This window comes from Suncus etruscus, chromosome 2 (assembly GCF_024139225.1).
Source record: "Suncus etruscus isolate mSunEtr1 chromosome 2, mSunEtr1.pri.cur, whole genome shotgun sequence".
Taxonomy (NCBI): Eukaryota; Metazoa; Chordata; class Mammalia; order Eulipotyphla; family Soricidae; genus Suncus; species Suncus etruscus.
In genome coordinates, this window is record NC_064849.1 from 8,042,316 (window position 1) to 8,067,133 (window position 24,818).

At 45.9% G+C, this 24,818-nt stretch overlaps 1 protein-coding gene and 1 non-coding gene across 3 annotated transcripts in view; one reads left to right on the forward strand and one right to left on the reverse strand.

The window, feature by feature from the left end:
- Positions 1 to 24,818, forward strand: part of RBFOX1 (RNA binding fox-1 homolog 1) — a 986,153-nt gene that overhangs the window by 100,521 nt on the left and 860,814 nt on the right. The gene's annotated exons all lie outside the window — the stretch shown is intronic.
- LOC126002496 (small nucleolar RNA SNORA22) lies at positions 1,425 to 1,554 on the reverse strand. The gene has a single exon (XR_007493191.1). It is a non-coding gene; the product is annotated as a small nucleolar RNA SNORA22 (small nucleolar RNA).

Below are 24,818 nucleotides of genomic sequence, written 5' to 3' on the forward strand. Positions count from 1 at the left end.
ATTCAGCATTGTCAAAGGTGGAGTCAGTTAGAAACAGGTTTGCAGGAATGGCGTCTAGCAGGAGGTTTATAAGAAAACAGCTTGGCAGAAGGCAAAATGGTTACTTCATATAAAAATTAAGAATTTGCAGAAAACATTAGCAATTTACATTACACTAGTTATATTTGAATACCACGGGAATGCTATTTGACCTCTGTTAGACTTTGGCATAAAAGAAAATTTATAATTAACAATTGCTAATTAAAAAAAATTTTTTTAAACTGAATATAAAGGATTTTTCTTAAACTTCTAGTTATTATGTTAAAGCTGGATGCTATTTTTTAGCCATAAATACATATTCTATAGGCTTGAACTTACACATAGCAGGAAAGCCAGGTGACTGCAAAGTCCAGAAATTCTCCAGGGAAAAGTTATCCCCGATGGCCATTGAGAAATCTGGGGTTTGCCATTCTCCACACCCTCCGCCATGTTCTTAGAAGGACAAAGCTAGCTTAATACATAATTTTTAACACATGATTTTTAGTTGTAAGATGCCAGTCTGTGAACTGACCAGACTGAACCAGGTTGAAAAAATTAATTGAAATTTAAAAAATGGATAAGGCTTTAAAAATTGTATTATTATAAAATGTAGAGATAACAAATAAACAGACAAAACAAAACAACACTAAACACAACATTTTACACTTGTGGCCACTTTCATTCATCACAACAGACACATAAACAGACAAAAGGATAGATTTAAGACTTATTTATAAAAAATTGACAAGCGCTTTTAAATATTTAGCTAACATGTTTGTGAGAAGAAGAGAAAAAAAAATTTTGTAGAAAAACTTTTTTAGTTTTGAGAAGTACTTAATGTAGATGGAGTGGAACTTTGCTGAAAATAAATTTTAAGGTTTAGATTTAACACAAAACATTTTTAAAACAATTTTAATTTGAAGTTTAAAACATTAAGTAAAATGGTTAATGAGCACTGTAGAAGGAGTCTCTACTTGGAAGTATGAAATGATTTGCTGTAAATGAATAGGTTTTCTTTAAATTGGTTTTGCAGTAGAACAGTAAGACAGCTGCAATAAAGTGTTAAAATTTTTATGATTAAACACAATAGCATGAACTATGATTATTAAAGGTATAAAAACTGATTTTTTAAAAAACAAACAACTGTTTTTACTATGAAGACTTTAAGTGAATAATTTGTAAAAAATATTATATACCAAATTAACTAAATGCTTAGATTATTATAAAATATAGTTAAAGACATCTGATGCATTTACACACCTAGAACTTAAGACTAAAATTATATTTAATACTAGTTAATTTGCTTATAAAGTTTAGTTACTTTTATATATTACTTATAAAATTATATATAATATATTTTTCATTTATATTATTTTTTCACTGCGACACAAATATACAGATTTATATAATGTGCTGATATTTTGAATGCACTTAAAATAATAGTTCTTTTAATGCAGAAATAAAGAACAACCATTGCTGTAGCACAAAGTTAAAACTAAGGGTACTATAAAGCATACTTAGGTGTTTACTGTGCATTAAATTAACTATATTGTTTAAAAAGGCTAACCACATTATTCTTTACATAATTTTGTAAATACTTTAAAAATTAAAATAAAACTTTTAATAGAAATATAAGACTTAAATTTAACACTTTTGTGTTCGTTTGGATTTTAAAACACAAAGAAGTTTTTCTTTTACCAACATTTTGTTATCTGTAAAGTGACAGAATCATGACCTTGCTCTAAAATTTTCTGAGAGGCAAAAAAAAAGTTTATTGCCCTTATTTTCATGTTGCTTTTTAATGTTTTAATAATTACTTTACACCACTTAATGCACTAAACCTAATAACACATATCTGACGAAGTGTAGGGCTGACAAGGTGAAGCAGAGTCTTTTACTGATAACTCGGGGAGGGGCTAGCACAGTTAACAGCAGGAAGGCTAGAGGCAAATTATTTACAGTTAGCAGGGTGTAATGATATAGAGAAAAAAAAAAGCAATCTTTTAAGATTAATTACTAATTTATTGGAATTAGAGGGAATGGCAACTGAAGAGGGGAGTCTGGGTTGCAAAAGCACCATGAGAATCATGGTTTTATTAATTGATTTGAGAATATGCAAGAGATGCCACTTTTCAGATTTATTTTGAATAACAAAGATTGGGTAATTCAAGGTGAATTGGAAGGCTTAAAGTGGGAGTGGCAGGGCCTGAGCTGGCTGTTTCCCAAGGCTGGCAGGAAAGAGGCTGAAGGAGGCTGAGGGCTGGTTTGAGCAAAATGTACTGAAGGTACATTAGGCTCAGAAGTTTTAACAGCAAAGTGTAGATATCGCAAGGTTTTATGGCTTAGCAGATGATACTTTGTAATTATCCTGCTTACTGTGCCCTTAGAATTTTTTGTAGGCACTGCAGCAGTTTCTGTTTTATGGCACTTAGCCTCACTTTTATTAGTTTGTTCCTTTGAATTCTCAAGAGGGGGGGCTTGGCCGTGGAATTCAGTGGGCAGAGGACAGACAACTATAGATTTAGGAGGGGGGGGGAAACGCCTGAAGGGCAGAAATCTGTGAATTAAGAGAAGCAGCCTGTTTTTGAAGGCTTAAGATTTGTTTAAGATTTTTAATGTGGCCAAGTAGCTTCATATCTATAGCTTTAAGAGGGGGAGCGGTGAGAGGAGGGAATCTGCCATGGTTAGGGACTGAGCGTCTTGGGCATTTAGAATTTTTCCCCTGGGGTGCGGGGGATCAGTGGGAGGCGTTTGAGAAGGTAGCTGCGGAGGCTGCTGAGCAGGCGGGGAGGGGGGGGGGTGGGAAGACTTTCTCCATTAGGGAGAAAGACAGGAAAGGTAGCACTGGTTTTTGAGCTAAGAGCAATATCAAGTTTGTTAGAGAGGTGAGAGACCATGGATGTAATTGTGGTGAGTTGGGAGCTTAAGTCAGAAAAAGGGGGGGGGAGGGAGAAAGCAGCAACAGTTTGTTGCCGGTGTGGGGGAGCTGCTGGAATGCCGGCTCTGGGGAGCGACTTCCAGGCACGGAGGGCAGCAAGAGCCATGTTGGCAAGCTGGGACCTGGAAAGTGTGTGCTGTACCTTTAAGGTATGAAAAGAGGCGAGGCCAGCTATAAGAGCTTAGAGATCAGAATTCCTGCCTGTCTGCAAGGGCTTTGCAGCGGAAAAAAAAGTTAACTTCCCAAGAGACAAAGAGTTCAGCTTTTAGATTCTAAGCAGGAGAGCGTGTAAGGGGCTTGGGGGCCATAGGAGGTTACGGCTTGAAATGGCTCTTTGAGGCTTTTCCAATTAAAGGCTTTGTATTGATGCAATTGCTGGCTAAGGAGGGGAGGGTGGTGAAACAGGGACGGAGCTGAAGCTAGGGAAGTGAAGGGCTGTTTAGGATTTTGCACAGAGGGTGCAGCGGCCTCTTCTGTAGGGGTTTGGGTGCATAGAGCAGAAGCATGGACAGAAGTAAGGGAGGGATATAAATGAGAAGCATTAGAGAGATCTTTAAGAGCATTAGTTACTTTGGAGACAAAGGTAGAAGAATCAGTGGTGGAGGGAGGACAAGGGGAAGTATTCTCAGAGGGAGAAGGGAGATGAGAGACAGAATTAGAACGAGAGGGAGTCCTGGAACACTCACGGGAGACTTGTTGTACATGAGATTCAACGGCATGGATGATGTCTTTGGCGGTTCCGGCATTTTTAGTTACAATGATATCTCTTAACAGGCTCCAATATTGGAACATAATTTTTTCCTTCTGTGAATCATCATTATTTACAAAATAATCACTCATTTCATGTCCTACTTTGTCCCAAGTGGACGCAACAATTTCTGGACAGGTAATAATAAACCAATGACATACATTATGAATAAACATAAGAAAATTACAAATATTCTTTTTGGTAACCTCTACATGTCTGGCTTTCAACTCAGACTGAATATCAATAATGAATTTAAGTTCAGTACTCAATGAAAACACCCATGGAAGTGAAGCCAACGGGCAAAGCCCCAAGAGCCAATCAGGGGCGGTGATCAGAACGACTGAAAAAACTGCAGTTTAAATATTTGATTAAGGCTAACTCGTTTCAACGCTTACCCGGATGGGGTAATTCCCGCGATTTATGAAACAGCTCCGGACTCGCCGACCCGTAGTCGTTCGGGGTGTGGCGGTGGTCTTCGTGCCCCACGTTGGGCGCCAAAATGCGGTGTCCTGAAGCCCCCCCAGGGGGGACCCGGCCAGCAGGAATTAGCTGGAAAGGCTTCTCAGACAACCGCACTCCTATTTTGCTGAGTAGAAGAGCAACCACACCTGTAAAAAATCTGAAAGAGGTTAATAATAAAGACCCAAGGCAGCGTCTCACTGTTCAAGGGTACCTTTATTGGCTACAGTTCCTTCTTATATAGTGAAGGAGAAGGGGGCAGTACAAAGGTGATGTCAGTCATACTTTTGGCGCGAAGGCCCATACAAGGCAAGAATATATTTCAGGTTTCAAGGAACAAAGAAACTTAGGCATTCTCTAAATAAGGAAGTGGGCAGTGGGTCTAGGTGACCTTCAAGTTATGCTGAACGTGCTGTTTCTATGGAAACCTCTAGTGTCCTTCAAGCTGCATTTTTAATTGCTTGATTATCAGGTGGTGCAAGATGTGCCTGCCTCAGTGATCTTGAACAGACAATGTAGCATACACTTATTGATAATAGCCTAGTTCACTCCGAAATGTGGTCTTAAGGAGTGAGGCCTAGTTTCTGATAACGGTACCGGACAGTGTTGCTCTCCTCCGGGCTAGAGTTAATTATATCTACAGTTGCACATTCCTTTCTCTATAGCTCAAAAACTTACAGCAAGACTGCAAAATAGCTTTTAGGTGAAAAGCTGGAATATGGCAGAAAGAACAGCAAAATGGCCTCAAACAAGTCAGTCCCCAACAGTTGAGTGCTGAGCCTGTGCCTTGTTTTCCATGAGCACTTGCTCTCTTAATTACAGCGAGGACAAGCTCATCTGGCTTCACTGTATACCTGAGGGCTCAGCAGGCAGCTTAAACAAATGTACCTTGGTCCTGTGTCATTCAGTGGCTTGCTCAGAAAGGAACATCCAGCTTGCTACTCTCTTCAACCAACCACGTGACTGTTCTTTCACCCCTGTTCCATACCTCAACTTTCCCTTCAGACCCCCAGCATTCAGAAGCTGGCAGAATAGGCATGATATCAGCTCACAATTTTTAGGGTTGAGAAGTCAAATTCCACTAGCTAGACCTGTGGGGACAAAGATTCTGCCATACATTCAGAATGCCTGCCATTGATTAGAGATGTCTGCCGTTGACCAGGGATGTCTACCATCGATTAGGGATGTCTGCATCAAATTAGAGATGTTTTTCATTGTCATCAATTAGGAATGTCTGCCGTTGAGCAGGGATGTTTGTCATTGATTACGGATATCTGCCATTGATTAGAGATGTCTGTTTTGACATGGAGTCATACAAAGGACTGTGTATTGTGGATTTACCTTTCTCTGATGGCCCTTATAGGTTTTCTATAACTTTTATGATCACCAGGTTTTCTATAGCTTTTATGCCCAACTGGGGTGGGATGTTGCAGTGTACTGTGTAAGGGAATGAATTGATGATGAGCTCAGAAAGTCGACCAACATTGTTGACATATTGGATCTGTCCATCCCGTCCAATAGTGGCCCTTTTCATCATTGGCCTGGCATTATGTCCCATGATCTGTACCACTAGTTTAATTACTTTGGATGGTGTATCCCCAGGTGCATATGAAAAAAAAATGGAGGCTCAAGGAAGCTGAACAACTTGCTCAAGATCACCCACCAGATAAGCCTCAGTGGGAAATTAGGTCCCAGCACAGTTTGGATCCAAATCACTGTGTGAGTCCCTACATTTGGTTTTATCCCTAGATAGACTTGGGGAAATCCATCATAAGTGTAGAGGAACAACGAGCCTGGCTCTAAAAAATTACTACGCCACATGAAGCGTCTGAGCACTGCGTTGGAGTCTCCTTTGTTCTCTCAAAATAATGGGAGTCATTCAAGTCTTAATGGCAAGGGGGCTGGGGGACCTGTACATCTTCCCAGAGGTGCCTTCACTATTGTCTTCATTATCTTGCGAACGCAGAAGGATGCTGTAGGGAGCAATGAAATGTGCCATGCTAGTTGGGAAGTTGAAAATACACCCAGTCTTCCAACTCCTTGAAAAAATGGGGGAAAGGGTGGCTCAGGACATGCTGGGATTTTAGAGGATCAGGCTTCACCTCTCTCAGGACTGACTGGGGAACTTTGGGATGATCTTTGCTCCTAGCCCACACACAGACTTTGCTTGGCTGGCCCCAGGAAGTGTAATAATAAGAAGCATTTCCTTCTGTCCATCTGTGAGTCAGTTCTCCCACATTCTGGGAGGTAAACATGTGCAACCTCCCTCTCACATATCCCCCCCCAACCCCTTGGAAAAACCAGCTGCATAGATCAGCAGTCCTTGAGCACTAGGAATGAAGGGAAATACCCTTCCACCATGACAGACAAAAACCAAATGAACCCGAAAAGAAACCAACCTCTTTGGAGGAGAATGAGGGCCCTGTCCCAGGAAATGACTGTGCTCTGGCACTGATCCCTATTCCACGGGGACTGTGCACCAAGCACTGAACACAGCTTTCCTTGTGCACCCATGGTAGTTAATAAGTGGTCACAGATAATAAGCCTCTGCCAAGAACAGAGACTGTAAAGGGAGATGGGGATCAGGCACAGTGCCGGGGGCACTCTGGGAAGATCATTTTCCATGTAATCACTTCTAGGAGCACTGCCGTACGCCAAGAGGGACCTGTCTCTGCGTTGAGATCCCTGGGCAAAGAGCCCGTGAACGAGGATGCTTGGGGGGACTCGGAGCTGCTCAGTGCGGAGGAGAGCGAGCTCCCCGCCGGGGTGGCCGTTACACTAAGTAATTTAATGAACACTGATACCAAGGAAATAAATCAAATGCAAACAATCAACACCAATCAAGGAAGCGGCACATTCCGGCCACTTCAGATGTATTAAATGAGTGTTCCAATCACAGTGGGTCCTTTTATACCAGCTCCCTTAATCAGCCAAGCATCCTTCTCCACCGAGCGGCCTGTGTACGGAGAGAGGGGATACGCTGGAGCCCCGGGCCACATGCACACAAGCACACAGGACCCGAAAGTTCTGCTCCCATTTTTGGGGGGGAGGGTGACAGGATCAAGCACAGTAGAGGCCATTGAGAAAGGTCAGTTTTAGTCAAAGGGACTCCCATCACAGTTTGCATGTCATCAGGGGAAACATGTTCAAATGAAAAAAGCCTGAATCCAAACATCAACCCAATTCCCAGAGGCAACAATTTTTGTTGTTTTGGTTTTTTTTTCTTCTCCTGTAGGTTTCCATAAATTTTCTATCCTCAGCAGGCCCTTATCCATGCATCTCTATTTGCATATTTATTAGAGTGCATGTGTGCACTATAGATGCTACTGGAACAGAATGCCCAGTAGTGGAGATTTGCAAGTGCTGATGCTGGGGCTTCAACTTGCATGGCCGCTGTCCCAAGCGGATAGCAGACGTTCACACTTTCCCACGTTGTACGGATTGTCTGACCTAATTATCATGTACTTTAAGGATTACGATCGCATTTGCTGTACAGACAGTGAAATGGAGGGACTGAGAACTCCAGCAATTTGCCAGAAACCACCCAGATAATACATACGTGACCCGACTTCTAAGTTCTGCTTCCCCACTTGGGTTGGATCCAATCTCATTGTCAGCTGGCCACACTGTGACTTCCCAGAGTTTCCTGGCATGTGCATAGTTGAGAGTAAGGGGGGGGGTGGAATCTCAAACTTTGGAGTGTGTGTGTGTGTGTGTGTGTGTCTGTGTCTGTGTCAGGGGTTATTGGTTTTCATGGAGAAAAATGCCATAGCATGGTTATAAACATCATTGTTCTGATTTCATCAGGGTGGACAGGCAGCAGTGGTAGCTTCTTATGGACTTAGTCTCTTGGCGTGTGGAGCTCCTGTGCTGAGAGAAATTCACACCTACGTTCCATGGAGGCTGCTGTCTTTTGGGAGTATTTGGCACATCACATATGGGGGAGATGTCCGTGTAGGGGGAGATATCATGGGAAAGATGTCAGTGTGGGAGAGTCCCCATGGGAGGCTCCAAGAAATGCCTATGGCTTTAGTGAGTGACCTGTGGGGACAGCAGTCCTTAGCTATTTCCTGAGGCTGGAGATATCTACCAGTTTGCTCAGTAGGGTCTGGTTCCCAGTCTCCTAACTGACCAGGCCTGAGCAGCAATGGTTTTCCCAGCCTCAGTCTCTCACAAGACACTAGAATCTTCTCTTGTACTCGCAGGGTCTGTGTTGGGGAAGCTGGTGGCTGAGGTTCAGGCATCGAGCAGCCTCTGCATCCTTGGGGGGTCTGCACCAGACAACTGAGGAGCTGGGTCCATGCAGGGCGCTGCTTTACCGCCCAGTGCTCCATATCAGACCAAACGGGCCAGAGCCTGAGTTCACTCCCCTGCAGGAGTCTTTGAAGCTGGGGATGGGGATGGGGTGCTCTGGCCTGTGCAGATTGGCCCCCACACAGGCCCAGGAGCTGGCAGCAGCTCACAGCATGAAGCCTGTTGTGAGGAGTGGGGAGCAGGAAGCGAACCAAAGAACCAGGGCACTTCCCAGCTGGAGTCAGGCCTGCCTTGTGTGGCTTCATTATTGTGCTGGAAATGAGTTCAGGAATGGCAGGCACCATGTATGAATGCAGACAGGGGAAGGGCGGGTGAGGCATTTGCACAGCCACCGAAGGCACCTCTGGCTTTTCTGCCCTGCCACATGTGTGGCCCCAGCCTCCTTATCCTTTTATTCGCCTCGGTGGGATACTGATGCTGCTGGCCTGGGTGTTTGCATACCCAACTAGCCATTCTCATGGTGGGAGAGGAAAGCGAGTGAGGAGCTGTCTTGCGTGTCTGCTGTGGGCAGAGTGTCCATGCCATGGGGCTTCCTACCACTCAGCCCAAAATTGATTCCAAGATAATCAGCAGTCACATTCGGCCATCATCTGCCTGTACAATGCCACCACGATGAGAATAGTAATGGGAATAAGAATGTTATCGAGCCTTTATGAAAGATGATTAGCAGTTTGGCCTACCCAAAGCCAAGTGCTGGCAAACAGTCACTCAGCAATCATCACAACTGCCCCAGAAGCCCTCAGAAGGTCAGTTATGAGCCCCAAACACTGGATGCATAGATGGATGATGGATGTATAGATGGATGAGGGATGGGTGGATAGATGGATAATGGATGGATGATGGATAGAAGGATGTATAGATAGATGGATTATGGATAATGTATAGATGGATAGATGACAGATAGATGGTGGATAAATGGATGTAGAGATAGATGGAGGGATGGAGAGAGGTGTGGGTGAACAGACAAGATACACAGATAGAAGACCTCTCTGTTAGAAACGGGGCTCATGCTGCTTTTCCCTTATGGGCCGCTGAACCATGCTAGACCCCTACAGCCACTATGTACTCCACTCCTTGCTTCTACTGGTCTCTTTCATGGAGCAGCCTGTCATGAGAGCAATTGAAATAAAACACAGAGAGTGGCACCTGAATATAAATTAGGCCTTGCCCTCCCCACCTACGGCTAGGACAAAACTCTGATGAAAAACAAGGGACAGAGGGTTTGTGCCAGACATGTTCCAGGGGGCCTAGGCTCTCTGTGATCCAGCCCAGCTCTGTGGGGTGTGTTTGGAACTGGAGGGGGGGTATCATAGAGCTGGCGGGGCTCTGGTGGGCCATCTGTGGGGTGCTGTGTCTGCTTGTGTCAATGGCAGCATCGATGATGCCATTGACCAGCTCCCCGTGGGCAAAGCCACTGAGTGTCACCATCCTGGGGGCACAGGAGCCTGGCAGGGGTCCTGAGAACCTCCCGATGGGTATTGATCTCCGGGAAGGGCTATTTCTGGTAGAGTCACTAAGTAGAGTGGCCAAAAGGGGGAGCCCAGACCTCCCATTTGAGTGTCCAAGTCCTTATTGCAGAGGCAGAAGAGGGGGATGGCCACCACAACCACTCTGTGCAGGGGGACTAGTGTTGGTATCACCGGCTCATCTGCCCGCAGGTGCTGTATGATAGGAAGGAGGAAGGTTCTGCAGGGACACGAGGTTCCTGGACCTTGCCCATGCTTGGAACTATTTCCCCCCACTGGGAATCATACACGGTCTCCACTTGCATCCTCATTCTGGATCGGTCACTACCTCCTGCACCCCAGAGGTGTCTGCTGGAAGGTGGGGTGGAGGAAGCAGTTCTGGTGGGGATGCAACAGCACAGAATTTGGTGTCCAGAGATTTGTGCTCTCTGCTTAGAGACGGGATTGCTCCCTTTGTTCAGGGACCAGACAGGGCCAGCCATGGGCCAGGCAGGGTCTTAACCTCTGTGCAGTCTCTTTGGCCCTGGATACTCCCTAGAACCCAAGCCTGGACCTGGGTATGCTCCACTTCTGGGCATGATGACCAGGGGTAGTTAGTTCTAAGTGACTAAACAACTGTACCCAGGTACAGGGCCTTCCCAGGGGAAGCAATGAGGGTGGGGGGAGAGCTGATGGTGTCACTAGAAATCTGGAGCCCATAGTTCTAAATGGACCATTACTTTTTCCATGTTTATTCCAAATTGTTAAGGTCAGCATTAAAGTGTGACCTTTCCCGGGCTGCCCTGTTTGATGTAATTAACCCCTATGTCCTGAAACACAAGGAAGCTGACGACTTTGTTATTAAATTCTCATAAAAAGCCTATTAATATTAAAATTGCTTCACTCTGGGTGGAATGTGAGAGCTGCCTGGCACCTAGTAACACTCTGTCCGTTCAGGGTCTGGAAATGCAGGAGTTTGGGGGGCTTTCAAGGTCTAGCCCATGTTCTGGGAGCGCCTGGAGGGAACATGTGTGGGGAGGAGCCTCAGATAGAAGCCTGGCACCCATTTCTTGGCCACAGTTCTTCAGACAGTGCTCAGTCCTATCATCAAACACTGCTAGATGAGGCTACTGGTAAAATATAGAAATAAAGTGCAGAACTGCGGTGATGGTTAATGGGGGAAGGTGATTGTCTGGCATGCTATGGATGCTTGGTCCTAGGGTCTCCTGAGCACCACCAGGCATGGCCCCAAAGATAATGACGATGATAACAACAGTTGTAGTAGTGGTGGTGATGGTCGTGATGGTGGTGGTGGTGATAGTAATAGTAGTAGTAGTAGTAGTAATCATAGTAAAAAGAAATGGAAATATAGATCTTCCAGGTTAAAAGGAGTAGAATTGAGACCTTGACTTTTGCATCTAAAATAAATTTTTGAGTTTACCATATTCAATGCTACTGCATTTGGTCTGTTTGTGCAGTCATAGGAAATAGGCATTGGACTTGGTTAGATATTGGATTCATGGTAGGCCCTGGGGAGACAGTGGAAAGTAGAAACCCTAATACTTTTCTGTGTGGATGCTGCCATTCCTGAAGGAAACATCATTGAATAGAGAAATAAGCAGATGCCTTGTTCCCGGAAGACACAGTCAGTGTACCTGGTTCCTCCTGAGAAGAACAAATAATCCCAAGATCTCAATAGGTAGTAGAGCAAATTCCAAGGACCAGAAGCCCCCAAGGAACCTCCACCCCCAGCTCACTGTAGTCTAGTCAAGCCTCAGGCATTGCAGAAGGAGCCTTGAACAGGAGAGAAGTAGGGGAGGGGTCAAGGTTAAGATGTGGTCATTGGGTGCACCCACATTTTCAGGATGCTGTTTCTGAGAAATTGTCTTTGGTCTCTGGCAAAGAAGGAGAAAAACCAGCTGGAGGCAGATCAACTGTAAAAGAAAACCCACAGGTGTGAGGTGTGTAAGTTGGTCAGCTCTTGGGTGACCAGGACATCTCAGGAGAGGTAGACTGTTCTATAGACTCCAGGGTGGGAGGTACGAGTCTGGGATCTGAGGGGCAGATACAGAGCAGCCATGTTAACCCAGCCCCTGCCTGTATAAGAGCTAGAGTAAAACCCACCTGCAACCAGGAGAGTTGCCAAAAAGGAGGCAAAAACACCTGGAAGCTGGAAGAGAGGGAAAATAAAGGAGAGACAGAAATGGGGGAGAAGAGCAGCCTCTGAAAATTGGGGAGATGTTGAGAAAACACCAGTAATGTGAGGCCCACTTAACAAAGGGTCCAGCTGATGAATGGTAAAGGAAGTTTGCAGGGGCCGGGGTGACAAAACGTCTCTGGTGGGGGCCCCTCCTTTGAAGATGGCCAACTGCTCATTTCTTTCAGAATGAGGGACATGAAACCCTTAAGACTGCAGAAGAGGAGCACTTCAGCCCTGAGATCTTGTCAGATGGTTCCCACTGTTTCTTGAAGGAACTACTAGATTGATCCCAGGTGGTCTTTTTTTGGAAAACAAAATGGAAGAAAGGGGTTCTCAGCTCCTCATATAAAGCTCTGTTGCTCAGACACCAAACATGCCAGTACAAAGCAAGAAAACTCTGATACTCTTCAAATCCCAGACACAAAAGATGTGTAATCTAGGCAAGAAGGGTTATAGGCTTTTACTAAGTGGAATGGTTTCTACCTAAGAAAAACTGGTTTGTTGTTCTCAGTTGAATCAGTGTGATCTTATTTGTATGAGACAGAAGGAAAAAAACACTTGATCATATAAATCAAAGTAGGATTTAAAAAAATATTGAGCACCCATTCACAACAAAAGTATACTACAAATAGGCTTCCAGGAGGTATGGCTCAGTGTGAACCCCACCAGGCCCAAATTTTGAACCACACCAAACCAAGAAACCCTGCAGTTAACCTGTGTTTGTGGAAATGACAAGGACAGTCCACTTAGAATGATTGCAAAAGACAGGATTGAATTTAGATATTTAGTTTTTGCAATGCTGGGGCTCAAACCTGGGTCAGCCACATGCAAGGCAAGCACTCTCTGCTATTCTATCATTTTGGCACAAGTTTAACCAGTTACTCATGTGCTAAATGTTAACAATGCCCACAGCAACAATGATATTTTTTTTTTACAGAAATGGGGATATTAGACTGTTCCTACAAGCCAGAGATTCAATACAGTGAACAGAGAGGGCGGCTTTCTCCAGAGAGAGAAGCGGGTTTAATGTGATGCCACTCACAGCCTAGGAAGACTTGTGGTAGATCCAGAGAGGATTATGTTAAAATGTAGATGGAAAGGCAATCAAATTAAAATAGCTGAGCAATTTGGGAAAAGAAGTACAAAGTGGGGGAAATGAAGATTCGTGTCTCCAGACTTCTTACATCATGACAGCAACCAAGGCGATGCTATTAAGGGTGAACTCATGAGTCAGACAGAACATAGATCCCCAAAAACCCTTGTGTAATTTTGCAGATGTTCCCAGCTGATTGTGTGGGGCCATTCCGATAGGCCCGGTGTTATAGGGGAGACACAAGCTCAGCCTCTCTGTGCCGGTCTGACAAAGTCAGTGGTCAGTGGCCAGTGAAGACAGGAAGTTCAGGTGTGGAATATTTCAGCCCAGGTCAAGTATGTCTCGACTAGACTTCCTATATTTTAAATTCAAAATGTGGGGGCAGTCTAGGAGATAAGTCAATGTTGCAAGCACTACAGGGAGCCCCAAGCCTGTCTGGTTTCATGCCCACCCCCAAGCACTGCATACTTGAGGTTCAACACAGAGTCACCAGCCTGGTTAGCCAAATATTGGGGCTGGCATTGATTTCCTGAGCACTGCTTGTACCTCTAAATAGAATACATAGCTTTTTTTTTCTTTTTTGGGCCACACTTGGTGACACTCAGGGGTTACTCCTGGCTATGCGCTCAGAAATCGCTCCTGGCTTGGGGTACCACATGGGATCCTGGGGGATTGAACCTTGGTCCATCCTAGGTTAGCACGTGCAAGGCAAACACCCCCTAAAACTCACAGCTTTTGCAAAGATGGAATCAAAATTTGTTCAGAACGTGAATGTCAAACAGAAGACTCTTAAACCATTAGGGAAAACTAGGAGCAAACTCCCTTTGAGTTTCTAAGTAAGGCAGAGAGTTTTTCAGAGCCCAGCGTGTGCAATCTAATAATCAGCACTTTTTTTTTTAAAAAATAATACTTTTTTCTCTAAAAAAAAAAAGTTCTGTTTGGGCGTGGGAAGACAACTCAAAGGTTTGAAGCCAACTTTTGCACAAGGGCAATGTTTGGAATATCAGAATGGTCTATGAAGTTTGCTCCAATTCATCTGTAGAGGGTAGAATACAGTGATCGGAAGGCGGGACACCTGTGGGACACTTGAGAGCGGTTCACGGTTCCCTTGAGTCTACAGCAGGGGGTGGGGAGCAAATATGGCCGTGTGTGCAGTCCCTGAGATAAGGCTTAAGGAAGAAATAACCAAATCCCTAAGTGTCTCTTCTCTGAGCTTCAGTAGGTTCACAGATCTGGGTATCTTAGAACTGGAGAAATGTTGCTAGTCTATAGATTGCTAAGGTGTTAACGGGCACTTCAACCACCTAAACCTAGAAGTGCAGGTTTTCAAAGGACTATGGGAGATATCGTCATAGCTTGGGAAACATCCTACAATGGTTTAACACTGCACTTGTGTCTTGTGTGTGCCTAGCCCCAACACACATACACTCTGACACTTGTCCACACCCCAACACACATCTATGCACACGCATGTACACACGCATACCCCAAATTGCGAGAATCTAGGGAAGAGGCATACAGACGTGCTATATCTTTCAACTGCCCATGAACTGACTGATCTCAACATAGAGAGGAGTGATCCAGTTACCCCAAACACAACTCACTCTTCAAGAGATGACACAGATGGAGGAAAATAGAGCAGGATGCTGGAGGTACATTCCACTAACCCTCTTCAGGCATTGGCATTCAGTGAATCTGCCCACAGCACTAGGAGCTGGGTCTGCAAAGAGCTAGTCATTTGGGCAAGACAGATATCTTCAGAGATAGGAGCGGAAAGATGCTTAGCTGGAGAGGGCAGTCATCCTTTAGGTCTGAAGGATGAGGTCCCTTGCTTTTCCTGAGTGCCCTGACCCCGTATTTACCCCCAGTGTAACATAGTGCAAGTATCTTTACATCCAGATGCCCTCAAGGTTCTTGTAGATAAGACTGAGGTTCCTTAAAGGGACTGACTTCCCACCCACAAATATTTATCTAGCTGTTCTGTAAAAGGGACTCTGGAATTCCGCTGGCACTTTGCTTCTCTTGAAATTTGGTCTTGCTTCGCAAGTCATCAACATTTCAAACCTTGCCCCTGGGATAGGAATGATTAGCACCTTGTTTTTCTTTTGGTGTCAGGATGTCAAGTTTGAAAAATAGGTTAATTGATGCCTTTCAACATGATTTTGGCTGGCTGACTTGAACTCAGATCTGATAGAAACAGTTACAAGTACCACATGTTTCCATTATGTATTCATGGTAGTGTAATATTATTTGTTATAATAATGGGAGGTACTATAAATAAAAACCTTTCCTTTTTTATTTTATTTTATTTTATTTTTTTTGGTTTTTGGGTCACACCTGGCGGTGCTCAGGGGTTACTCCTGGCTCTCTCCTCAGAAATAGCTCCTGGCAGGCACGGGGGACCATATGGGACACCGGGATTCGAACCAACCACCTCAGGTCCTGGATCGGCTGCTTGCAAGGCAAACGCCGCTGTGCTATCTCTCCGGCCCCCCCCCCTTTTTTTTTTTAGCAATTTATTAGGGAGACATTCTTGGCCTAAGAGCATTGATAATGTTAACTGAATGTTTTAAACAATTATGGAATCCATGTCTTTTTGCGGGGAGGATTGTTTTTAGGTCATAGTTGGCAATGCTCAGGTATTACTCCTGACTCTCTATTCAGGAATTACTACTAGTGAGCTCAGGGGATCATATGGGGATTCCAGGGATCAAACTCAGGTTAGCTATGTGCACGGCAAAAGTCCTCCCCACTGTACTATCTCTCCAGGACCTCTCCTTGTCTTCACCTCCGCATCTCAAGACTGCACAGTGACAGGAATTTTGCTGATACCTCATGAATTGGCAGTTGTTCTATAAGAATGTTCTACTCCATTTACGTGCTGGGGGTTACCACATCCTTTCAACTATTGCAACTTTACATTTTAATTTTGCATTGAGCATTTGTCTTATGCATGCATGGGAAGAAGGGTTTTTTTTTCCTCATTAGTTTTTGGGCCTCTCCTGGCTCTGTGCTCAGGAGGACTCTTAGTGGGGATTGAGGACACCATAGGTGGTACTGGGGAGCAAACCCCAGTTAGTGGGCTTCCAAGAAAAATGCTTTCTCTGGTGTCTGTCTCTTTGGCTCTGGAGGGGATGGGGGTGAGGGGCAATTGTGATGCTCTTAATAAACATCTCTGAATAAACGAATGTCTTTTCATACGCAGTGAATCCAAGTCAAGTGGGTGTTAGCTCGAAGTGAAGAGGGGTGAATATTAGTCTGCAGCAATGACCAGAGCATTGTGAATCTGCATGTCAGATGGGGGCAGTTGAGATTAGACTCACATTGCCCCCTCCATGTGGAGGGAGCAGGCTATTAGATGACTAATCATCATTTTTTAAAATGTGGGGCTATAATTTATCTTTACCTTATTAGATATGTAGAGATACTGCTATGTCCAGTTCATAGAAAGCCCCCATGTCCAGCTCACTCACTGAGCTGCTCCATCTCCTGTGGCACTTAGAGGCATTGGTACTTAGCTCCTCTGCATTTAGCCTAGAGTGGAGACCCCTGAGATGTAGGCCATGTGCATTTTCTCCTTACCCCTTATCCTCAGCTCTTGGAGTCTGGTGCAGACAAGCATGACTCTCATAAGCTTAGGGGAGCAAATTTTATTTCGGCCCCCTCCGGTGTGTTGATTTCATTTGGAGGAGCCACACCTGGCAGTGCTCAAGGGTTCTTCCTGACTCTGCTCAGGAGTGACCCCTGGTAGTGCTGTGGGTCAGGGTGGGGTGGGGGTGAGGAGGGCCCTCCAGGGTGCTGGGGATTGAACTCCGGGCCTTTGGGATGCAAGTCAAGTGCTTTAGCCCCTGTCTTACCTCTGGTTCCTCCATCCACTTTTCTTTAATTGTGAGAAATAGATTCTTTTCTCGCTGGCTTTACTGCCTGGGGGAGGACGTGGATCTTGCTATGGCAAAAATGAACCTCTGGGGCCAGAGCGACAGCACAGTTGGGAGGGTGTTTGCTTTGCACACAGCTCACCCAGGTTTGATCCCTGGCATCCCATATAGTCCCCCGAGCCTGCCAGGAGTGATTTCGGAGTGCAAATCCAGGAGTAACCTTTGAGCACTGTTGGGTGGGTCTCCTACAATAAAAGAGATTTATCTGTTGATGTATTTAAGGGAATTAGCCATCACTTTAAGGGGTGATGACGATAACCCCCATGCAATGACAGTTGGACTGGAACACTACTCCCTGGACTGGAATATGCCCCCCTATAATTGACAATTGCCTAAGTATAAAATGGAGAATCTAGCAGTTATTGGGGGCCCAATGTAAAGACAAGAGCAGAATTTTCTGACCCACAGGGGGCTTGAGATAAAGCATCAGCCAGATGTTGCTGGTTCCACCTTTACCCCCACCCCTTCTTTCTCTTTATCCAAAGATCTCTCTTAAGTCTAGCTTAAGGCCCCAACAGAGCCCCACCCTTGCACTATCTTTCTGCAAAGCCATTCCAGGGAACTTTGTATCAAAGTAGGACAAAATCCATGTTTGGGAGCAACTTTTCCATGGCATCATCAAGAAGAACAATTGCCACTCACCTCTGGTGGGGCATCGGCTCTCTCTGGATTGGGGGCACTGTGGGCCTGGGGCCCTCTGCTGGGGTATCAGAGGGAGTAGCTCCAAGTGAAGACAGAAGAGCCAGGTTTTGCTTACTTAAGAGAAGGAAGATTTGCAGGAATCCATTCGAGGAGCCATTAAGCCCCAGGAGCAGACGGCAGCCACCCCCGTGGCTGTGCCTTTCACGGCTCACTGTGACTCGGCCCGAAATTTAATTTCAAGGAATCATTGGGTGGGCGATGGCGTTCCGTGCCCTCCGTGAGCCGGGCGAATCGGAATGGGAAGTTCCCTCCTCGGGCAGCGGGCAGGAGTCCATTGGACATAGCCCATTAGACACTTAATTTTGATGCTGTCTAAATGAGGCCGCCCTGGGTTCTTTTGCGTGAAGGGACTTTATGGCCGGCCTGTAAATCTGCAGGCAGGCGCTTTCAGCTTACACCCCACCCCAGGCCCCCTTTCAAGGATGATTCGTCGCTAGCAATCTGGTGTCGCAGTCCGAGAGCGGAAAGATTCACCTTCACAGCCTTCCTTTGTTTAGCGCCCACTCAGGACTCAGGGCTCCCCCCCTCAAACCCCAGATCACTACCAACCATTCCCGACTAATCAGGCCATGCGAGCCCACCAGACCTTGCCATGATGCGAAGGATGCCAGGGAGCAATGGAGTCAACTGTCAGGGCTGGGGGAAATGACGTCTTCTTCTGACCTGAAAGTTGCCTCTGAGCTCTCTCATTTTTTCCCTTTCCAAATATGGGGCATTGTAGAATGCAGCAGAATGAAGAATGGAGACAGGACCCAAACTGAGGTGACTTGCCAACAGAAACAGGCATTTGTGCTTCACTTTTACCACACCCTGCTGCGGTGAGGGGCCGGAGCAATAGCACAGTGGATAAGGTGCTTGTCTTTCACATGGCTGACCTGGGTTCGATCCCCAACATCTCATATAGTCCCCTAAGCACTGCCAAAATGGATTCTTGCATACAGCGCCAGGAGAAGTTCCTGAGTACCACATATGTGATTCAAAAAGCAAAATAATAATTTTTAAAAATTGTACTGAGTTTTGGAGTTGGTGAGTCTGAATGCACCTTAAAAATGAATAATTCCATGGTTATCTAGGAATTTGTTTTTATTTTTGTTTTGGGCACATCCGGTGGCACTCTGGGTGTTAATCCTGGTGCTGCACTCAGCAATTACTCCTGGTAGATGCCCGGGATCAAACCTGAATCAGCCACATGCAAGGCAAATACCCTACCCACTGTGCTATTGCTCTAGTCCCTTATCCAGGAATTTTCTTTGGTGCTTTTTTCTTTCCCATCCTGTCTTGAGTCTTTCCAGATATATTTCTTTTAGCTTTCATGGTTAACATGTATTAAAGTCATACAGTTTCCCTCCTCCTGTCATAATCCTTTATCTGCAATTTAAAAATAGAATTGATGGCTCCACATCGCCTAGAAAAGCACCCAGGAGAATTCTTTTGGGTTTGGATCAAAAATATTCAAGCTATTCCTGACGTGAACTTTGAAATTATTGGTGATTTTTATGTAGAGGTGATTTTTTTTTTCCTTCTATCACCCTGAGGGTTCAAGTCACGCTCACCCACTCTGTTGGGTCTGAATTGAGTGTTGGTGGTTGGTTCATTGCCTTTCTTTGGTTTGAAATTTCATTAGACTTTTTTTTAGTGAAAAATTAATTGATCCTGGGGGTGGCGGTGATAAATCATTGGCAGTGAGAAGCCAAATTGATTTTTAACTCCCTCTCTGCCTCCCTGTCCCTCTTCCATCTTGGTGGACTCAGCTCGATTAGGTTCCGAGAATGTTTATGGCTATTTAGAACACACGTCTTGATGCATTAAGGGACTTGAGTGGTTTTTAGCCATTATTAGGGGAATTATATGAGAATTAGTCTTGGTATCAATCTCTGTATCTGGCACCTGGCTAAGAAATGGCTGTTTTATCCTCATTAAAGCCATAAATAGAACTTCATTAACTAGCCTGCCCGGTGCCAAGGCTGGTGGCAAAAGCTTCGTCTCTGAGGGTGGAGGAAGGCGTGAGGCAGCGAGTGCGAGATTTCAATACATCAAACTCTGCTCTCACGTTGTGTGTTTTCCTACAAAAAAGGGGGTGTTGCATTGAGAACGCTGCCAAATAGATAGAGAATCCCTGGGCTGAAGGTTCCCTGGGCACTTTCTTTTTTTTTTTTTTTTGGTTTTTGGGCCACACCCGGTAACGCTCAGGGGTTACTCCTGGCTATGCGCTCAGAAGTCGCTCCTGGCTTGGGGGACCATATGGGACGCCGGGGGATCGAACCGCGGTCCATCTCCTAGGCTAGCGCAGGTAAGGCAGGCACCTTACCTCCAGCGCCACCGCCCGGCCCCTCCCTGGGCACTTTCAACACCACTAGTAACCCGCTTAATCCCTTTGATGCCCTTGTGAAATTCTTTCTAAGCAGAATCATATTTTGTGGTGCAGCAAGAGAAGCAGGGATGGTTGGGGGAGATATGGGGGGGGGGGATCATTATGGTGCAGAACCAGGAGGAAACAGGACTGACCATGGGGCAATTTAATGACATTTGAACCCTGCTTGAGGCTGGAAATGTTGGGGTTCACTTCAATTCATGTGAATTTCCCTTTGCTGTCAAGATTAGTTCAAATCGGCTTAGATGAAACCTGGCTGAAAGATTATAAACAAAAGATAATGATAAATGGTGATGTTCCCTCTTGGCTGGGATCTGGGGAGAGAGGAAGAGAGGTTTATAATAGCTTGGTTTAGGTGAGGTGCTTTTTCTTTTCTTTTTTTTTTTTTAATGATCTGGAAGAGAAAGTAAATTGCATGCTAATGAAATTTGCAGACAATATTAAATTGGAAGGTGTTGAGCTGAGGACATTTCGTAAGCCTCCTGTCAACCATTTGGAACCTGGACTAGAAAAGATTGAAAGGAGATTGAACTTGGAAGAGGAAGGCTGATTCTTTTGGGGAGGGAGTGGAAGAGGGGAAGAAGGAAAAGGCAGGCTGAGAACAGATGAAAGAGTGCAGGAGAGAAGATGCCAGCAGAGGCAGGCCTGGCACATGGGCTTCCCATGTATGTACTGGGCAAAAGGTGCCTGTTTCCCCATGTGTGGGGTGATCCCTGAATACCCCTTGCTCACAACTTCTGGGGGACAGAACTTCCCTCTGCCTTTCCCAGCTCCTTCCTCTTCCCTGCTCCCTGTTGGCTCACCTACAGCATTTCTTTCTGTTCTTTCCAAGAGGAGAAGCTGGAGACAGATTGGAGAAAGCTTGGCAGGAGAGGGAGAGATGAGCAAGGCAAGGGGAGGCTTGATTTATGAGCGGGGGACTCCAGGCATGGGGTTTGCATCTTGCAGCAGAGTTGCAGAGCTCTTTCTTGGGTGAGAGAAGGAAGCAACAAGGTGCCAGGGCCTGGTGCAGCCCCAGGTACTGGGCTATGGCCAGAAGCAACTAAAAGAGGCAAGTCAAATTCCCCAGTAGACAATGTGGGGGCACAGGAAGGGGGAGAGAAGCTCAGGAGCACTTCCTGGCCCAGCCTGATTTCACAGTCATAGCCATAGCTTTGAGGACCTGGGAAGGCTCTGGACATGCCTAAGGTTTAGGCAGCTGCTTCTCTTTGTTTTGGGGAAAACTCTTGGACAGGCCACATGCCCACAGCCTCTTGGCATCAGAAGTGACAGGCAGGTAGTGAACACACCTGACCTGAGCACTCTGGGAGGGAGGACTCATGATGAGAGGATTTGGGAAACATCATGGGGAAATTGCTTCTGTGATGGCAGCTGGGAGAGGCTCTCGCAGATCAAACTTCAGGGAGGGCTTGTCATCACCCTAATGGACACTGGAGGGTCAGGTCTCTTAGGAGGGAAGGGACCTGCTGAGAAACTCAGAACCCCAACCATAGTCTCTCCGTAGAGAAGCATTGAGAAAGGGCAGAGTGGTGACTCAGAGGCTAGAGGGGGGCTGGGAGCTGGGACTCCCAGCTGCAGCATCCAGTGGGGGGGCTTCAGCACTGTCCGGCCTGGCCCAGTGAGGAGAAACATTTATAGCCTCAAAGGTCCTCACAGTAGCACCCCCCAATTTTGTTTTGGTTTTTGATTTTGTTATTTGGGCCACACCTGGTGGTGCTCAGAGGTTTTTTTTCTGACTTTACATTAGAAAGCTCTCCTGGTAGGCTCAGGGGACCATATGTGATTCTTGGGATCAAACCCTGGTATGCCACGTGCAAGGTAAATGCTCTACCTGCTGTGCTATTGCTCCAGCCCCCCATTTCCCCTTCTTGTGAGAGAATGTTGTCTGTCAAGGGCATCTAGGCCGAGGACGCAACAAAGGCAGACAGTAATCACCTTACACCATTATTTGTATTATCTACTTAGCAGCTAGAAAATAGAATTCCTCTAGCAATTCCATCTCTTTTCACTCTTGGGCTCTGCTAATGGCACTGAAATGAAGGTGTGTGCCGACTCCCTTTGCCTGTCTCACCCTCAGACAAGCTCTGGGCTACTCAGAAATCCAAACCCTGTGGTGGAGCCTGGAACTGGAGGAAGTTTGGGGAGGCATATTGGGGACTCTCCAATATACTAGGCTGAGGAGACTTTGCAGGGTGTGTCCTGCTTGTACGGACTGGACATTTGGAACTGGTGCTGACGCTACTGCTGATGGGTATGGGCTAGCCTCAACATTGGCTTTGGGAATGCACACAAATGATTCTCAGGGTTTCCTCTTGGTCCTTAGGGATCACTCCTGGCAGGGCTTTGGGCACCTTATGGGGTGCCAGGAATCAAATTCGGATCAGCCATGTGTAAGGCCAGACCCTCTTGCCGAACTCTCCCTCTGGCCCCAGTCTCATAGTGTGGACAAGGGTCTTCCTTCACCCAGTCACCTTTGCTGGTCCTGGGGCTCCAGGAAGCCACCACCATGGTGGTCTTAGCGACTAATTAGGGGTTTGCTCAGAGACCTGGGCCTGATTTGACAAGGTGAGGAGGCCTTGGATTATTTCCTGGTCTACCATAGATTGGCATCACCATGCAGTCAGTGGGGCAGAACACCCTGCGCTCCAAGGCTGGGGCAGAAGTGCCATCACTTTCCTGGCTCAGTCCTTGCCCTTCAGTTCTCTGCCCTTCCGGGCCTTGGCAGATGTCTGAGTACTCGGCGCCCCCTAGAGGATGCGTGAAGAACATACAGTGCTCCTCACTAAAATCTCAGTGCTGGGTTGAAAACAATTGGACTACCTTTATGTAGTGATGGTAATTTCTATGCTGGGCTCTCAGGGTCGAGGACAGACGGCTGGGGGATCCAAGAAACAGGGACGGTAAGAGGAAATTTCGGAATTAGGCTAGAGAGCTGGATCATATGTTAACCAGAGTCCCATCCCCAGTTCTACCCCTGACATACCAAGCACTGCTAACTGTGGCCCCTGTAAGATGAATAATTTCCTTTTTGAATGCTTTTCCCTGGGCAAGTCAGAGGAGCTTGACTCTTTAATCATTGTTTTATTTTTATTTCACAGTATAGGGATCAAGAGAAAGGAAAATTACATATAATAGCAAGGGGCCAGGAATGTGGCTCAGTGGTACGGCTCAAACCTCTCACTGCTCAGGCAAAGGCTTTGATCTTCCTTGTGTTCCTCACTTCCCTCCCCCCCAAAAAAGAAAAACCTTCTCAGAATGCTTACAAATATCTAGGGATTAGTGCAATGTGGCCAGGCAAAGGGCTTTTATTAGATAAGCAAAGAGCAAGACCAGAGAAAAAGGCATTTCTTCTTCTTTTCTTCTTCTTCTTCTTCTTCTTCTTCTTCTTCTTCTTCTTCTTCTTCTTCTTCTTCTTCTTCTTCTTCTTCTTCTTCTTCTTCTTCTCTTCTTTTCTTCTTTTTCTTCTCCTTCTTCTCCTCCTCCTTCTTTTCTTCTTCTCTTCTCTTCTTTTCTTCTTCACTTCTTTTCTTCTCTTCTTTTTCGTCTCCTTCTCCTCCTCCTTTTCTTCTCTTCTTTTCTTCTTCTTCTTCTTCTTCTTCTTCTTCTTCTTCTTCTTCTTCTTCTTCTTCTCCTCCTCCTCCTCCTTCTTCTCCTTCTCCTTCTTCTTCTCCTCCTCCTCCTTCTTTTCTTCTTCTTCTTGTCATGGGGCCACACCTGGTGGTGCTCAGGGGTTACTCCTGGCTTTTTGCTTTAGGATCACTCCTGAGCAGAATTATATGGGATACTGGGGATAGAACCTGGGTTACACATTTGCAAGGCAAGTACCCTGTACACTGTACCATTGTTCTATACCTGGAGGTACTCAGGGATTACTCCTGGCTCTGTGCTCAGGAATCACTCCTGGCAGGCTCAAGGGGCCATACAGGATGCCGGGGATCGAACCTGTGTCAGTCTCATGCAAGGCAAATTCCCTTCCTGCTATGCTATCACTCTGGCCAGTGAAGACCATTTATTGAAGCGTGAGTCTGGATGGCCAATATGGGAGGGCCACTCACACTGGGACAAGCAAGTGTAGTTTGCAGGGTGACAGGGAAGTCCCATACAGGGGTGGGGGCAAGTACCCCAAAGTTCCATCTCCTTCTCTCTAGGGATATAAGTTCTGCCACTTCCAGGGTGAGTGCTAAGGAGAGATGCCTCTCTCTGTTCTGGTCTCGAGCCTTCTAAACCATCCCATAATTCTCTTCTTACTTGCAGTGGGAGTGGTGTGTATTTCAGGATTATGTGACGGTGACCTGGGCCAGGTGCCATTTCCTTCTTATCCTGGCCTGAAGTTCTGAACCCCCAGTGAAGAAAGGAAACTGGCATCTTCCTGTGATTTGGGGGCCTTAGTTTGATTCAAGGGTGATCCCCCCTCATTTTTTTTGGGCCACACCCAGCAGTGCTTAGGGGTTACTCCTGGCTATCTGCTCAGAAATAGCTCCTGGCAGGCACGGGGACCACATGGGACAATGGGATTCAAACCAACCACCTTAGGTCCTGGATTGGCTGCTTGCAAGGCAAACGCCGCTGTGCTATCTCTCCGGCCCCTGATT